The sequence below is a fragment of the Convolutriloba macropyga genome, chromosome 2, assembly GCF_964194025.1.
Source record: "Convolutriloba macropyga chromosome 2, txConMacr16.3, whole genome shotgun sequence".
NCBI classification, from domain to species: Eukaryota; Metazoa; Xenacoelomorpha; order Acoela; family Convolutidae; genus Convolutriloba; species Convolutriloba macropyga.
In genome coordinates, this window is record NC_134469.1 from 19,980,626 (window position 1) to 19,996,166 (window position 15,541).

Consider the following 15,541-nt stretch of genomic DNA (forward strand, 5'->3'; position numbering starts at 1 on the left):
ATTTCTGTGCTGTATAAACCTTGATCATTCGGATAATTGGAGAAATCAAATTCGGTAACAACTGAAACTGATTTTCTTGCCAATTGCTCATAAAAGTCTCTACTACGGATTTGAAATAGCAAGCTATCGAAGTCACTATATAACAAACGACAACCGACATGACCGCGCATTGTGTAGTAATGGGAACTAATCATTTGATACTTGGCCTGATCAAGTATAACTGCTTCAATTATTGTTGGGGTGATCCAATGAGTTTTTCTTGTGCGGAAAGATAATGCGGCTAGGTTATCTCCGAGTATCATGATTCGATCAAACTCTAACTCTGAAATAGAACTCAAAATTTGATCAGCATCTCGCGCAACGGTAAGCTTGGCTGCGTTTAGATTTGCAATTCTTACCATATATTGCACTGTTTATAAGCTTATAAAAGTTCCCTTCGAATTTATTCCAAAAGGCTTGTCATTTATCAGTGTTGAGTGTGATATAGTGCGCTAATCAATTCGTCTGTTTGAATGGTGTTACACTGTGTACTTTGGCAACACTTAACTCAAGACTAACGCATAGCTTGAGAAGTTTGCAAGGCAATACATAGTTCTTTTTGTCGAAAAGCGTTTGATGCAAATTTTTGACAATCGAGCTGGATAGTTTTTGTTGTTCTCTTAGCATAATTTAATATTCGCCCAACCAATCATCTTGAACAATTTCCTTGGTAGGTGCGAAGGGAAGTCTGGGTGGTCATCGTGTAAGTGAACAGGTAGGTTCAGTCCCATTCGACAAAATAGCCAATTGGGGAGTCCTTAGAAGAGTTGAGGATGTCGTTGACGGTAATTTCCAAAATGAAAGCGTATTCCCCAACTGGTTGCTGGTCCATTTGATTGACAACTCCATAAATATTGTTTGCGTCTACGCAAAACGCAAAAAGTGACTCCTCGGAGGGACGATAGCCTGATAAATACTTATTGTTGGCAAGGAAATGACGCTCCTCGCAAACAGATGTTACTCCTCCTCGTATTGCTGGTTCAATCATGTCCAACTGTTCTCGTTCTGTCATCTGCTCAATATTTGTCTTGCATATTTTTAATGGAGCTTTTCTCTCCATATTGGGAAGAGTGTGTAAAAGCATGCAGTCGAGTTTGTATGTTCGAAAACTAAGATCACAAGGAAAATCACATAAACAGGCTAAAAATGTGCAGTCCAGTTTAAGGTATGCGTCATGATAGTCTGGTAAAAGTTTACACCCTAATAACTTTCACATCAGTTTAGCATGAATTATTTTTTCTCAGTAACTGACAATTTTCCGCCTTCTAATCCATTTCGCCACTCTGAGATGTGTGTGATAGACAATCCTCAGAGAACTTACGATCACTTTCCTAAGAATAAGGATAACACCATTTTTGTTTGTATGAATCTGCGTTGTCCGGAAAACAATGGGAACTTTGCTTTAATGATATCAAAGTGATATGGGTTTCAGTCCAAATTTCCACAAATTTTTCTAGCTAACTGTTCATTTTTTGTACGAATCGTTGAACTTAAAAATTTGTAATTTTTTTGTGTTCTTCCCTCTTGGAGTTTTAATAGTATTAACCAGAACTCCGAATGTCATTGTTATGTATTTCTCATCTGTTGTTGAAATGACTTTGACTGTTGTGGTAGTTTCGCAGTTGTTCAAACCCAGACAACATTGATGTAGATCTTAGTTTTTTATGTTATTCTCGTTATTTCAGAAAAGTTGTTAGTGAATGATTGCATATAATTTTCCAGAATGATTTACCTTCTTTAATTACTCTCACAAAGTCTCTAATGTAAATCTTGGGCTCCTTGAACTTATTTATGCTGCCAATGACGTTGGTCGTGGCACATCCTTTTTTGTAAATTTGTTAGGAGCAATTTTAGTTACCCGATTGATTCTTGAACTGATTGTTTTCACAAATTGGTCTAATTCGTCTAAGGTATCCATGGATCCACTTTTCTTCAAGATACAAATAAATTATTTTTTGAGAGATCTATCGTGCCTTTCTGCTATCGTTTCTTTACTTTTTTCGCTAAAATTACTATATAAATGAATTCCACGTTTGCTCCACAATTTTTTAAATGCTCCAAGGATTTTTGTACTACGTCAATCCAAACTTTTTTGCGCGATTCGTTTTTGATCACCATTTTGAATGCTTCAGCTGCTTTTGTCTTTGTTCTGATACCTTGTTTTGACTAATTCCACTCGTAATTATTTTGACAAACAATCAACCGCCTCTACAAGATACTTCATTTTACAGTTATATCCTGCTAGTTTATCAACGTATGGTAAATTCAGAAACCAAATTTCATTTATAATTTTTACAAAAATTTTAAACATGCGAAATTTTAATCCAATTGAACGGCAGTTTGTGAAAAAGGGCTTGGTCTCAAATTAGACAGAGATTTTGCCTAAAGGGAGCTTGCTCTGTGTCTCTAATTGTTTTATGCTTCCATACGAAGCGGATCCTTTACAAATAAACTGATCCGATTTTGTACTGCGAGAAAAGAAGAACCACATCTTCTGACTGGCCTCTTCTTTGTCTGTCGTTTGGTCCGTTTCTTCTTTATAACTTTTTTGGGTTGTTTTTGAGCCACTAGAATTTTCTGCACTGGGGGATACTTTTGTCGACTGAGTTGTTCTCTACGTGGGGGAGAACAATTGTTCTTTTTCAGACGAGGCTTCCAATATTTGCTTAATATGTGTGTTCGAAACAAGATGAGGTGAAATATCATTAGCAATTAAAATTTTTGTGTATATTGCAACGTCAATTTTTTTGTTGGTTGCTTTAGATTGTACAGAAATGTCGAAGCTTTAATGTCCATTGTTCCTTTATTAACGTTAGAAACGTCGTTTGAGTCTTTGGTGACTGTTTGAGATTGGTTTGTCAAATCAATGACAATATTTGATCTTTTGATTTGGTTTTTATTCTTAAATTCTAGCCTCTAACATTGTGGAGTCGAAAGCGTTGGGTTTTTCCTCGGTTCACTACCAGTTAATTCTCGCTGTCTTTGCTCATGGGTTCTAATTTTCCTCTTCTGCTGTTTGAATCACTTTTTAGAAAGTGGATTCCTCACAAACAAGGTTGAAAAAACAACTTGATGACAGACACAGTTATAAGAAAATTATTAAAATGATTTGTGTAAGGTACACAACCTCGGATCGAGGCAATGTCGAGTCGCAAAACCTCCAACATCGTCTTTCTTGGTGGTCGGCGTTAAAAACCAAGTCAGTTATTCCTCCCCCGAATCCAGATGGTCTTCGTTTTGACTCATTTCAAAAGAAAATTAGTAAAATTGTGAACTGCTTTTCAAAAACGTTTATAATCATTCAACAATGAAAAAAATACAGAAAACATATCCAGAGTTTTTGTCTCCTTATCTGTAAGCGACTCTATACTTTGTTTTCATTGAATCCATTTAATCTTTAAAAGCAATTGATTCTATATTGTTCTCTTTAACGTTAATCAGATGCTTGCTTTCATCGGGAGGAGTCTCATTGTCCAAAGACATCAAAATTATCGAAAGATACTTCTTGAAAACTTCTATTTCAGCACCAGCCTTCACAATCTGCTGTTTTTTTTTCAAAAATGTTTGGCCTCTTGTGTCAATTTTTTGCCCTGATAAGAGCAACCGTCAACTGATTTTCCTTCATTATGCAACTGTACACTGTCAAAATTGGAGAAAAATTTACTGCAAGTAGATACGCAGCTGGGTTCTCTAACCGACGGTTCCTTCGTCTTGCCTACTTATTAACACAATGTTGGCCTACTTTGTTGTTTTTGACAACTTAATGCATGTAATTTACAAGCCGGTGTCTCAGGATATACTTTCAAGCGTTCAACTTTTGGGCACAACAAAGTTTCCAATTTGAAGTTTGCAACAAGTTGAAAATCCGTTGAATGTAATAATAAGGGTAATCTCCTGTATCCCACAAGACACCATGAAGAAATTTAGATATCCACAGGAAAGATCTTTGCTCACTCGAAGAAAGTATGTTAAATGAGGTAAAAATGAACTTATGTCGTTGTATTTTTGGATAGATACTGCCAATTCATTTTATTGTAAATCGAAATTTTTTTCCGAAAGCTTCAAAATTAAGAAAAACCGCTCCGGATTTCAACATTCTAGCAAACTGAATAGACTATATTTTCGAAGTATATTACGTATAAACTAAAAGCAATTCCAGTCACATGACCAAGTTACTCATTTGTCACTGGACAAGTAGTTCGTAAGAATTGCCTGGATCCTTTTCACTATAATCAAACACAAAACCCGAAGCGTCACGAAGTATCGCAAATAGTCTCAAAATTTTGAACAGTTTAAAATGTTTGTCGAGTTTTGAATTGTCAATTCCAATCAAACCACTATAAAGTCGTAATTTGAAGGCTATATCTAAGTCAATCTCAGGATCCAAATGAACACAAGTAGCTGAAAAGTATAAAAACCGTTCACTGCATTGTGAATACTCTTTTTCGATTCCCTTGTAACTTTCGTGCAAATTCTCCAAATCAACTATAGCAATGGTAGCCATATAATTTTATAAAATCTCTCTTAAATATGACTATAGCCACCTAAATTTTGAAATTTTACATGTCCACAAAAATCAACCCACATGTATCCCATATGCACCGAGAAAGAATGCTAGATTTACATGTATAACAATAATCAACCCATAGTCAAATGTTTTCAATAATCAACCCATAGTCAAGCATAGCCATAGTCAAATGTTTTCCATGTATCGCCGTTAATGATAACCCCCTATTATCCCACGATGAAATCGATGGATAACCCCCGTATCTTAGTACTTTATTATCCTAATACTTTTTTAAATATCATTATTATTATTATTATTATTATTATTATTATTATTATTATTATTATTATTATTATTATTATTATTATTACTTTTATTATTATTATTTTTAATATTATTATTATTGTTATAATTATTAGTATTATTATTATTATTATTATTATTATTATTATTATTATTATTATTATTATTTGCTATTATAATTTTTATTATTATAATTTTTATTCTTATTATCAATTTTTTTTTTATTATTGTTGTTATTGTTAATTTGATTATTTATATTATTGTTATTTTTATAATTGTTATTATTATTATTATTATTATTTTTATTATTATTATTATTATTATTATTATTATTATTATTTTTATTAATATTATTATCAAATATTATTATTATTATTATTATTATTATTATTATTATTATTATTATTATTATTATTATTATTATTATTATTATTATTGTCATTATTATTATTATTAATAATATTATTACTATTATTGTTGTTATTATCATTATTACTATTATTTTTATTATTAATACTATTATTATTATTACTATTACTATTATTATTATTATTATTATTATTATTATTATTATTATTATTATTATTATTATTATTATTATTATTATTATTATTATTATTATTATCATTATTATTAGTATTATTATTATTTTTATTATTATTATTATTATTATTATTATTATTACTATTATTATTATTATTATTATTATTATTATTATTATTATTATTATTATTATTATTATTATTATTATTTTTATCATTATTATTATTATTATTATTATTATTATTACTATTATTATTAATATTATTATTATTATTACTATTATTATTTTTGTCATTATTAATATCATCATTATTATTGTTATTATTATTATTATTAATACTATTATTTTTATTATCATTATTATAATTATTTTTATTATTATTAATATTATGGGATCACTTTGTTGTTTATTGAATTAAAAATTATGACTAACTGACTAGATATTGGTAGTAACCAAATATCGAAGCTTTTTTAGAAAAAAGTTTCAACTGTTTCTGAAATAATGTGGTTGGAGATGTCGTGTTCTTCCTAAATACTTTCGTGTCCATTAAAAAAGATTTGCTCTTAACTTCATTCTATGCTGCTCTTCTCTTTTAGCGGTTGCTACTTCCATTTTCCACTTTCAATTTGTTGTCAGTTTTCTCCAGTGTCAGCAATAACCGCTTAAGATTTTCATATTTGTGAATTTTTGTCTGAAAGGTAGCAGCAAAAAGCCTTTAACTTAAAGTTAAATAATTTTGCCATGAGCGCAATTTTATCTCAGTAGTGTTTGCTAAATTAAAGAGCCTTTTTGTTTCCAAATTGATTCAGTAAGTCTATTTGTGGTCGATTTATTTCGAAGCTACGGCTCTAAATGGCTTCGTTTAATGGCCGTACATTCCCTCATTTAATTGAAGCCTTGGGGCACTGTTCACGCCTGACTCTGCCCATCCACGTTTGGGCAAATAAAACCCACAACTAAATTGCCATTTCCCCACCATAAATTAATTTACAGGGCTTTTTCAGTACCCATATTTCCCCCGAATGCTCAACCCTGATTGAGACATAAAGCAGTCTTCAGATATCCATTAATGGCTCCTCCAATTCGCAGAGATTGTTTTCCTGTTTAACCCCCAAGTCTTACGTCATTAACCACAAAGCTCAGATCAATTTATAACCAAATCATTTGCCAGTTAGATTCCTGAGATGGATAAGTCACTTTTTATAGTGTATATTTTAACTCTTTGCAATTAAACAAACACACACTGAAATTGGAGGTCCCGTATTGTTTTTCATCCTTCCTGTTCACATCGAATTATTTTATGCATTAAGTTCCAATTTGCTAAAATTATTTTTAACAACAGCCAAACCAATTTCACGAAAGTTTGCTGCAGCAGATGCAAAAAACCGAATCAAGATTTGCTACCCAAAGCACGCCAATTGCTCCAGTCCAGACGCCCCGATCAAAAAACTTTCCTGTAGTTCAAAAGATTGAAATATTAGAATGGAGATAACAGAAAGCTAGAAAACAGCAGACGCGAATTCAGTGGCCGAGGTTGGGCTAGAAAGGTCGGCGTTTTGCAAAACAATTTTTGCCGCAAAGTGCCTATGCATCTTTTAGAGATGAAAGTGGTGCTTTTTTGTCAAATTTGCGGTTTTTAGAAGTGAATTTTTGTAAGATGTGTGAATATTAGGCGTGACAGTTTAATTTTCACCGCTTTCAACGCATTCAGCGCTGAAAAGCGCATTTCTTACATCTATTGACCCGATTCAGCAATTCCTAAACATATTAATAAATTTTAGCGTCGACACCTTGACCGGGGTTCGTGATTTCATTAGATTATATAAACAAGCTCAACTCAGCAGTTTAAAAAGAGTAATCTCGAAACTAATGGCTATGAGCTCAGTCTCCAAACTATAACTAATAGATCGATAGAATTATTATTACAAATCAATGCGATAAGACAATAAATCTCAATCAGCATATGACCGTTTTTATACAACTTCGAAGATACAGTTAATTCGAATATGTATTTTATGCTAGTTGTGGCAAAATTAAATGAGAGAAAGCTGAAATTATTTTCAATTCAAACAACACGTAAAGGAATGTCTGAAGCAGAATGTGAAAATTACAGCTCCTTAAAACAGAAAATGTGAAATAAATTACAGAGTTTGAAAAATGGCCGGAAAAGTAAAAAAAACAAATAGGAGAATATTGAAATGAGGAAAACCTGAAAAAAAAACATGACAAATAATGGGAAAAATGGAAAAATAGATTTGGAAAAAAACGACGCTTAAAATTTCCAGTTCCTTGCACTGTATTTTTCCTCTCAATTGTTTAAGAAGCGGGATGCGTAACAAAGTCTTTCCAGCCAGGGGGGTTACAGTTCGAGTACAACATCTACACCACTCTAGGCACCTAGCACATGACCCTCAAAACCCGGGTCGTGGTTTGGTCAAAATATAATGTAAGATTAGCGGTGAATAACGGTGAAAAAAAAACATTTCTCACCGCAAAGCGCCCGCATCTTAGCGTTGAATGCGTTGATAGCGATGAATTTTTGTAAGATTAGGGTTGAATTTAGCGGTGAATATTCGAAAAATTTGCGTTTTTAGAGGTAAATTTTTTTCACCGAGTGTTGCGCTGGAAGTTTTTTTATCCGCATTCTGCTGGTAGTGCTGAAGATTTTTCACCGCCGCCAACAGAATGCGGCGAAAAAAATTCAGCGCTACTGTCAAAATGCGGTGAAAAAAAATTCTAACGGCAGCGCTGGAATATTTTTCGTCGCATTCTGTTGGCGGCGGTGAAAAATTTTCTTTCGCCGCTAAAGCGGTGAAAAGTTTCTCCAACGCTTAAGCGGTGAAAGGAAAATTTTCACCGCTACCAACAGATTGTGGCGGAAAAAAATTCAGCGCTACTGTCAAAATGCGCCGAAAAAAATAATTTTATGGCTAACGTCAGAATGTGGTGAAACAAAAAATTTTTCAGAGCAACCAACAGATTGCTGTCAAAAATTCAACGCTGATTGTACGAATTTGCACCGCAACATCATTTTTTACAATACCTGAATAAGCCCAAAACCTGTTTTTTTTGTCAACGCCAATCCTGACAACTGCATACATATTTGCCAAGCTTTAAGTCTTTTCGCAATTTATGAACGAAAATTTTGCGTATTCAATGTTTATCATCGTTAAAGTTCTGCAACAACAGAGGGTTTTCAAAGCAGCGTCAGCTTTTTAAATTTCCTGAACCAGCAACCCAGTTGGTTTTTGGTCAACGACTATCCAGACAACTGCAGACATATTTGCCAATATTTGAATGAATCAATATTGGCTGTTTTTGAATGACCCAAACTTTTTGCTTATTCAACGTTTTTGCAAAAATTACAAAATTTCAAAAATGCTTATTCCAAATCGAAAATGTTTGTATGAAAATCTAATTTTTATAGGCAAACTATAGCAATAATTTATTTTGTTTTACACTTTAGGTACTCATGGAAAACGCCATACCGAGTTTGAATCAACTTGAAGAGGTTTTCGATACTATGAAAAAGACTTTTTTAAAAAAAGTTTCGTTCTTCGCAAATTTCGCAAATTTGCGTATTAAAAACAAACGTTTTTCCCAGGCAATCTATAGCTGAAAATTACTTGTTTTAGATTCTAGGTACACAATGGGTTTTACATACCGAATTTGGTTTAATTTGAAGAAGTTTTCGACACTACGAAAAAGATCTATTTTTTTAGATTGCGTTATTCGCAAAATTCAAAAAACTTCCGTATGAAAACCTACTTTTTTCATACTTCCGTATGAAGTAGGTTTTCATACTTCCGTATGAAACCCTACTTTTCATAGACAAGCTATACCAAAATTTTTTGGTTTTACAATCCATAATAAATGCGGATACTCCATGCCGAGTTTAGTTCAATTTGCAGAAGTTTTTGGAACTAAAGTTTTTATGACTGTGCATGATAAACGAAGGATGGGATTCTTTCTGTTCTGAGTGTTTTCATAGAGTCTTTTTTACTACGATTCTTTGTCTGAGCGGTGTAAAATATGAGATGATCATAATCTGTTCATAGTAAAAACACAGACTCAGAATACTATGATTCAGCGCTGATTTACAATGTTACTATTATTCGGTTACACACAAAAACAAACAAAGACATTTACTTAAAAAATTACCTACAGAAGGACACATATAAAAATCGAACAATTCTTCAGGTCAATATTTAATAATACTTCTAAGTTAAAAAGTACAAAAACAAATATCCTCAGATATGGCTAAAACTAAAACATCTTTGGTTTAATTGCTTTCTATCTATCCATAAGCTGATTATCTATCCATAAGGTGATCCTCTGTCGACAGCATGTTTGACATACTTTATAATGTTATATTTTTTTAAATATTACGAGGTTGCTGATTATTCAGCTCTATTCTTGCATGTTTTTAAAACAACTTTTACAGTGATGAAACTTTGTAAGAATAGTGGTGAATTTAGAGGTGAATTTTTGTAAGAATTTCAATATTTAGCGGTGACAATTTTTCACCACATAAACGGTGAAAAAAATTTTACCGCTTTTAATTTTTTTTCACCGCATTCATCGCAATGAGTCTAAATCTTACGGTTTTTACTCAAATTCACCGCAAATGTTACCTCTTTTAGCGACTTTTAGCGGTGACACATCGCCACGGGGTTCAAACTTGCATTCAAATGAGAGTTCTCTGGTATTTTTGAAATTTTTGCTTGAATTGAGCTAAATTTTTGATTAGTGTTCATAGGAGCAAATGTACTTGGAAAGCTTTTCAGTAGATTTCTAAAAGGATGACATATGACGACCAAAATTATAAACATTTTTTTTATATGATGAACTGATCTCATGAAAGATCCTAGCTGCTTAAAGTTTCTTGATGGCAGGAGTTTTGTATTTTCTGATGTTAGGGGCGCTACCCCTGTATTGGCAGTTTGGCAGCCCAACCACTCAATAAAATGTAAAGCGAAGTTTCATTTTGACAGGTTAATTTGGAGATTTTCCTTAAGTAATCTTTAAAGGCACTCGCATAGGTCATTTTCGTTATCGTGTTTTGTTCCTCCGGTAAAAATGATTATACGGTCTGCGAAAAGAATGTGTTTTTCAAAGGTGGTAGTGGTATCCGTAAACTTCTAGATTTCAGTTGGGATATCTGTTTGGCCGTAAACACTTGTTTGAAGTCTTCGAATTAATGTTTGGCCGTTTGAGTAGTAAGTTGGCTGCATGCGTTTTTCACATCTGGTACAACACTCCACAGTCCTTTTTTAAATAAAATTTTTGATATTGTCCATTAGTACTTCAATTGCCCAGGTTACCCACCTTAGACGAAACTTTGAAAACTTACTAAGACTTATACGCTGCCGTAGAAAACTTACAAAACTTTGTATGGCACCGTATAAGGCCGTAATAAGTTTTCTCCGGCACCGTAGTCAATTGATGTAATTACAATTTGTAAATTCGAAATTCTTAAAATCGACTTTAAATCTATCGCTTATCTCATACAAGTCACTTTTTCATCATTTTTTGGCACTGGGTATAACTTTTTAAATCTCTGAAAAATTACAAAACTTAGTACGTTGTCGTATAAGGCCGTATCAAGTTTTGTAATTTTTCTAAGATAACGTTTTCGAACTTTAATTTTCTCTGCATGTACGCTTGATGGTCAAAAAATTTACCTCGAAACAGTTCGAAATAGCAAAACCCTGTTACGCCTCTTCCAAGGCCGTACCGAACTTTGGAAGTCTAATGATATCTTTTAGAGTTCATGTCATTGATCAAGCAGAAAAAAATTCAATTCTAAAAGTCCATCAAAAGCGTCAAAACTGAGATTTTGTTCCAAAGAAGACCAAAGCTTACGTATGGGCAAGTATGGGCAACCTGGGTGTAGGCATCTGATAATTATCTTTATGTGTTGCTTCATTTAGAACCCTTGGATCAATTTTAATTTTATCGTTTTTTGACCGTTATCACGACTGGTGAGATAAAGTACTTGTCAGATAAGATTTTAAACTGTTGCATTGTTTGGCCATCAGAATATGGTTTGACAGTTCTTTACGTTGTCGCGATTCAAGATGGAAGGGTATTCTTTTATCTTTTGTGTGAGATGCTACCACTTCTTTTGAATTTCAACTTTTCTACGTGATTTTTTGAATTTCCCACTCAAGAAGGCACAAGAGGGTTTTGACTTTCATTCACAATTACCGCTGGGCTTCCGATATCTGCAAGGATCCTCGCTTGGATACTTCTAAAACTGATGTCTTCATAGACGGGATTTGAGAACGGCAAGTTTTTATCTGTGATACATATACCTTTGTAATCATCCAAGGACGACGTGGCTGGGTAATGGTCTTCGTTGAAATTGAACATGATTTCCTTTTAGTTGGGGTCGTCTTTTTTGGTTCAATTGCCGTTTTTGAGGAGTTGTCTGCTTCTCCAAAGATATATTTTTTGAAGATCTATAAACATCAACGTGATTACGTTTGTTGTTCTGTCAGCAGTTTTAGCCAATAGGTTGACAACGTGGTCTCTGAAACTTTTCGAAGTATAGATCCCAATTTGTACGTCATTGTAGCTGTCTGAAGCAGTTTGTCCATGCTTTTTGCATAACAGGGGCAGAAACTGTTTAGAGGCTTGAGTTTTGGTAAGTTGTGTGTTTGTTAGAACTGAACTCTATTATATTTTGGTTTTTGTTGAAACGCACGTTCAGGGTTTACGCTTTCTTTAGTATTTCGCTGTGAACTTCTCAATCGTTCTTATTGAATATAAAATCAATCCTATTAATTTCACTCTCTAATCCGCATAATTGATATTTTTCTGTGGCATATGTTCTGGGTCCGTGAAACTGTTCCATGTGTTCGTCTACTCTTTCCTTAATGTCCCACAGTGTAAATTTATTGAAGGCAACGTTCCTAATGTCGTAACCGTTAGATGTAATAAATCCCACATTTCTTTTTTTTTCATTATTTTGATGTTTAAGTACGGGTCACGACTATATTTTGGGGTCGTTGATCTGGATAAGAATTGTCAATGAGCATGATTTTGATTGTGTTTTTCCAAGGTTGATTTTTGTTTCTACTTATGATGTTTATTTTGATGGCCCGGACCATGGTCACAGTGGGTTTCAGCGCTTTATCATTGGCTTTCAATAGTAACCATTATTGTACCTGACAAATAGCAGTATAAATATTTTTGCCAGTCTGCCCAGACTCCATTAAGAAACATCCCAGTCTGTCCCTTTTCTTCGCAGCCTCATTTACATTATTGGCCAACACTGCACAGATTGTTTCACATTTTTCTCATCATCAGACTGTATATACAAAGAACATAGCAAGTTTCAGCAACCATTTCTGACTCAGCCTTTTAAAAGTAAAATCGTTTTGAACAACTTTTCAGTTCAGTATTCAAAACTGAGAGTCATAATACAACCGAAACGTATAGAGAGAAGCACACAATGGTTGAAACTCGATAGGCAAATTTTGCGTAGAAATTTTGGTACATTTATACTTCTGTAAATTTAATTTTTACTAGGCAGTTAGTTAGACCTTTAATAATATCATGTTTGTTCCAAATGTGCTTAAAAATAGTTTGAACGATATATGTATAATCGAAAGTGAAATGTGTAAGGCTATGGTAGAATTCCGGGCTAAAATTTCATAAGTGAGAAACAGTAAGCAAAGAAAACTGTGACCTATTACTATTACAGAAACTTTCTTTTGAATGAAACTCTTGATGCAGTGATGTTTTCTGCTCAAGTGCTTTTCGAGGATATACTTTTTAATTGATCGAATCCTTTTTTTTCAATTTAATTTACCAACAGCCGACAGAGCAAAGATAACTACAAAAAACCCCAAAAGCGAGCACCAAATTTTTCAACGTTTTTTGAGCTTTTGGCTACAGTTTCCTCCCTCAGCTGCACGGCTGCCTCAGTTTACCGAATTCAGCAAAAACTATTTTTTGCTATAGCGTTCAATTGCGGAATTAGTATTTCCCTTGCACAAATTCAGGTTTCTATTAGGTATTCTAAGTGTCTCAAGGAAACGAATGAGTCGGAGGTTTTTAATACCATAGTGTACTCCAATTCAAAAAGCAGATCAGACTGTGTGGACATTACATTTATCGTTCCTTAAAAAATCGCCTTATCTTTGAAAAAAATTTTAAGTGAACTTTTTGATGAATGTTTTATCAATGCTTTTGGGTCTTTTTCGTTTGTGCACCCTACTACGTTATGCGCCCCCCCTGGGTTTCAGAGCACTTGCCATTACCTAGTAAATCATTACGTAGAAATATGGCACGTGCGTCCGGGTGTGCCCACTAACCTGGGGGGTGGGGGGGGGGTCACAAACAGTAAAGATCCACGGATTTTTTCCTGAATGTCTCAAAGTTGTCAAAAACTTAGTAAAACACAAATATCGAAATTTTTCTGATGCAAAAAAGCTTTTTTCCTTTTTCTCCTTCACCGACAAATAGGAAAGTTCTCAAAGAATATTTTTTTCAATCGCTTCGTTATTTATTTCAGTAATTTTAATCTCCTTAATTGTAGATAATATTAAAGTCTTCAAAAGCACAGAAGTTAAGTTTACGCAATTTCTACGCCAATTGAGTCGATTAGAATGACTGCTCCTCTGAAAACAAAAATAACTCTCTGCACTTTCTCAGACTTACAAAAAGCTTTTTATATGGTTTACCGAAGCATTTTATCAGCAAAATATCTGAACTACGGAATCGGTGGTATAATATACAGATCGATCGAAGAAAACCTATACGGTTGAAAATGGTTCATTAAGGGGCAAAAAGTGTCATCAAAGCAGTCAGAAGTAGAAAACGCAGTACCTCAAGAATTAATTTAAGTACCTCTTTTTCCCCTATTTATGAAAAAAAAATATGAAATAAGTTTTGAAATTTTTTTATTCGAGAAAGTAAACAAGCTTCGAGCAGGCAGCTAAAAAATTTAATTTTTTTTAGTCAAAGTGATGTATGTCAAATCTTAATTTTTTAGTTAAAAAATTTAAAAACTATAAAAGTTTTTATTTTTTCAGTATTTTTACCTCATTTATTTTTATCAAATTGCTTTGTTTTTCTTACAAATTTCTAAAATATGATAAAGACCTGCTATAGAAGTTATAGTTGGAATTCAACCTCCAGTAAAATGGCACTTTAAAACGGACTGGACGGCCTGAGAGTGATCTGGTTCTGCCATTTGCTGAGAAGAAAACTTTGTAAATCATCAATGACGCTGATAAATTCAACACCAGAAAACAATTCTTTTTTTAATTTTTTGATTTTGTTCAATTACAAAATTTAGGTGGCCACTTCTAATCATAGAATATTAAAAAACGATTTTTGTCTCAGTTTTTACACTATCAGGTAACAATTAGCAAGTGTGAACGCACATTTTGCACCTAACAAAACCATTCCCGAAAGTTTTCTTTCAAACAGTACATTCATGATGCAAAAATTCAATTTATTACATTCGGGTTGACAAATTCATTTGAATTTATGAGTTCCAACATGAAATTCGAAGTGCAACTACTTGTGTCCCTTAACTTGATGGACATTTTTTGATCTCTCCCTGATCATAAAAGTCATAAATAATAGAATTGGAATGTAAACTTTTAAATACGATCAGAGAGAAAAAGAACGTAAACACAGGTTACCGACGAAAAGAGAGAGAAAGAAAAATTCTATTGAGGAAAAAAGAGAGAGGGAGAGAGAGAGAGAGAGAAAAGAAGGAAAATTTCGAAACTGAAGGGTTGAATGTTTTTCACTCATGTTTTCCATTAGTATAAGCAATCATCCGAGCCCTGTCCATTTCCTCTTATTTCCCCTGTTTGAGTGTTTCGTGACAGCATTTAGTTATCTTTTTTCAATTTAATCTTTTTCAAAAGAGCAGGGAAAGAATTGCTAGGTGTCAATTTCATCTACCCCGGGTCGAGGTGTCAACGCTAAAAATCGCTAGAAATGTAAAATTTGTGGTGAATACGGTGAAAAAAATGTAAGAATTGAAATTTTTAGCGTTGAATGCGATAAATGCGGGGAATAACTAATTCAACGCTAAGAATCACAAATCTTACGAAAATCCATCGCTAAAAATTACATTTTTTTCCGGTGAATTTTCCTAGGACTTGCGGCTTTTAGCGGTC

The 15,541-nt window shown here is 33.2% G+C and overlaps 2 protein-coding genes across 5 annotated transcripts in view; both read left to right on the plus strand.

Annotated features, from left to right (window-relative positions):
* The window catches only part of LOC142357771 (uncharacterized), a 406,796-nt gene that overhangs the window by 30,073 nt on the left and 361,182 nt on the right, over nucleotides 1-15,541 (plus strand). The gene's annotated exons all lie outside the window — the stretch shown is intronic.
* LOC142335181 (uncharacterized) overlaps nucleotides 1-15,541 on the plus strand; it is a 73,396-nt gene that overhangs the window by 17,056 nt on the left and 40,799 nt on the right. Inside the window, exon 1 of one of the 4 annotated variants that reach the window (XM_075383559.1) lies at nucleotides 6,587-6,940. The exons of 2 other annotated variants lie outside the window; for them this stretch is intronic. The gene's annotated coding sequence lies outside the window, so the exon portion shown is untranslated. Of the gene's footprint in view, nucleotides 1-6,586; nucleotides 6,941-15,376; nucleotides 15,394-15,541 lie in introns of those variants that run through there. One more of the 4 variants, XM_075383560.1, reaches the window with a different exon arrangement.